Source organism: Vicugna pacos, chromosome 23, assembly GCF_048564905.1.
Source record: "Vicugna pacos chromosome 23, VicPac4, whole genome shotgun sequence".
Lineage (NCBI taxonomy): Eukaryota > Metazoa > Chordata > Mammalia > Artiodactyla > Camelidae > Vicugna > Vicugna pacos.
The window spans coordinates 8,417,527-8,420,432 of NC_133009.1; the positions used below are offsets into that span (position 1 = coordinate 8,417,527).

A 2,906-nucleotide genomic window follows, 5' to 3' on the forward strand; every position below is an offset into this window, starting at 1 on the left:
CTTCCTGTGCTGTCGGCATCCAGGCCTCCTCCGGCCTCACAGCACCCAGAGAACATTCTTGTTGACCAGCCCTGGAGGGCTCTCCCTAAACCCGCTCTGTCTCCTGCTTCCTCTCTGACCATTGTACCTCTGCCTCCAGGTTTGTCAAAGTTTACTGGTCGTATGTCCCCTGCCATTGGTTCTTGGAGAAGAAGACTGCCATGTAAACCTCCTCTAAGATGACCTAGCATAGCATGCTAATGTTAGTTACTTCCCTTCTTGAGCATTCCTGGTTCATAAAACGAGCCTCTGGGAGAGGGTAACATTTTGAACAAAGGATATAATCTCTAACAGTGAAATTTCAAGGACTGCGAAGAAGAAACAGGGTGGTGGGGGAGAGGAAATGACAGAGAAATCTCTGAGATTCAGCCTTGAAATCATGTCACACGGACCAGCCATGAGCTGCTACTGAAAATCTGTTTTTCAAAATTTAAGAGTCAATTTCCAGATGTCTGCTTTGGGGAGCCAAACTACTGTTGATTTGTTCCCAATTCACCTTGGAATAAAAGTCTGAGCTGCTTGTCTGAGCATTTTCTTTCTCTCCTTCTCTCCTTCCTGCTCCTACCGGGAATCGACTCGGACCATGGCATCTGCACTGTGCCCCAGGCCTACTCTGGGCTTCCCAACCTGGGTCCCTACACGCTGGCCCAGCACCAAGGATCCTCTCGTTTGCCAGAGCCGCTGCACTGCACAACTCAAGGGGCGCCACTCCCACCCTAGGTCGTGTGTGTGCGGTGCACAGCACAGTACTCCAGGTCTGCCCACCCTCGAGGCCCGTCTGCTGCAGGAGGCCTCTGCCACCAGTGCATGCTCCCTCTCCCAGCCTCCTCAGTGCCCCTCATCCTGGGGGTCACTGCAGTCCTGTGACACACTACCTCGTATCCCCGTGCTCTGGGTGGGTTACAGTGCTCTGGGGCCCCAGTTACAGTATAAATGCCGTGGGGGGAGTGACTGGGTCCTGAGTCTGCAGAAACTCTCCCAACCCCCAGGCTAGCCGGTTGAGAACTGGGCGTTGGCTCTCAAAGTGTGGTCCGGGGAGCAGCACTGCAACCCCTGGCAACATGCTAGAAGGCAGGTTCTCTGCCCGCCCAACCATCCCCAATCAGACGCTCTGGGGGTCGGGCCCAGCATCCTTTTCAGCAAGCCCACCAGGCACTTCTGAAGCCCAGGAAGTTTCAGAACCACCGAGGTACAGGGCCCTCAGCGCAGCCTGCTGGGCTTGCTGAACTGGTCAGCAGCATTCTCCAGCTAGGAGGGGAGCTGGCCCAACTGGGGTTGCCCGTTTCATTCGTCTCTCGCGGGGACCCCGCTCCCCCATTTGTTCCGAAGAACCACAGAGTCAGCTCGCTCAGAAAGCCTTCCCAGCAACCGGCAGCGCTACCAAGTCAAGGCTGAGCGCAAACAGCTCCGAGCAGTCAAGATGCCGCCGGCTCTCCTCCAAAGGCGCCCTGCTCAACAGCGCTTCCCCTGGTCCTGCTAGCTGGGTGAGCAGATGATTCAGCAGCCTGTTAGAGTTCCACAATGTCCTCGTCTCCCTACCAAGTGACTTGCCCCAGCGGTAGGAAGTGCTTTTCCCATGCAGGGCTGGGCATCTCAAAGGCCCTCCTCCAACATCCCACCCACCACCCCTTCCCTGCAGCTTTCACAGCTTGCCCGGCTCAACACCCAACCCTCAACATCCCAGCTCCTGGGCCGGAGCTTGGGTGGGGAGGGGAGGCCAGATGAGAAACAGAGGGCCAGGCTCCCGGCCCCACTCCAGACCCACAGACTCTGAATCTCTAGGAGGGGCCTGGGAGTTCCGACGGTGAACAAGCGTCCCTGGAAATTCTTTGTGTGTGTGTATCTCACAGGTACACTTGTTCGTGCACACGGGCAGTGGCATACCTACAAGTCAAAACGACGTCCCACATCCCCATCCAACACAGCCAGCCCGACATTTCATCCACGTAAAGCTGATTAATGGTGACCACGAGCAGGCGCAGGACTGAAGGCTTTCAAGCCTTGACTTCTTTTTAGCACTCCTGATTTTATAAACGATGAAGTCCATCAACCCCATCCCCACCCAAATCTGGTAACCTTGGGTATAGTAGGGCTTCGTGAGGATCCGGACCTCCTTAACAAGGCTTTGAAGCATCCCAGAGCAGGACCCGTGGTTCAGGCAGCCCCAACTCACTACCAATGACTCAGAAAGGTGCTGGAAACTCTTGCGTTGGGCAATCTAAACAGCGATCAACAAGCCCACACTCCTTATTTGACAGATGGGGAAACTGAGGCCCCAAAATAGTGACATGGCCTTGACCAGTCACTCCAGACCACAGAGCACTCTCGCCACCCTTTCGACCCCCACAGCACCCATGGCCTGGATCCCACCCAGAGTTCCTCACACACACTACCCTGCACCACACTTCTAAACCCTGCCTTCCTCCACTGAACTGCAAGGCTCTAGAGGCCGGGCCTTAGTAGTGTGCTCAGAGCTGGGCTCAGAGCAGCTTCAGTAGCCATTTGAGGAATGAATGATCCCGCATCCCCCGACCCCTACCCAGGCAGCCTGCACTCCTCCTTAATATATGCACTGAGATGAATCTATCAGATCACAAGACTGTCACCTAGAAACACTGGAAGATTTGCCCCAGGAGGGCTCAAGGATGCACACATTCTGGGGGGAAGCAAAGAGCCACCTGCAGAACAGGTAGAGAACTGCCGGGAGAAGCCAGAGCAATGAGGGGTAGAGACTGGGAGAGGGGTAGGGGGCGGTCACAGGGACAAACTTCACCTTCTTGTGGATTCTGTTCAGAGTCAACACCTGGAGAATAACAGCTGGGAAATAGGACACAGAGCTCACACTTTCTCACCTCTGCCTCTCCAGA

General features: G+C 55.4%; 1 pseudogene; it reads right to left on the minus strand.

Moving 5' to 3' along the window:
* Positions 1-1,995: 1,995 nt before the first annotated feature.
* Positions 1,996-2,173, minus strand: LOC102539645 (ATP synthase subunit ATP5MJ, mitochondrial pseudogene; annotated as a pseudogene).
* Positions 2,174-2,906: the final 733 nt, after the last annotated feature.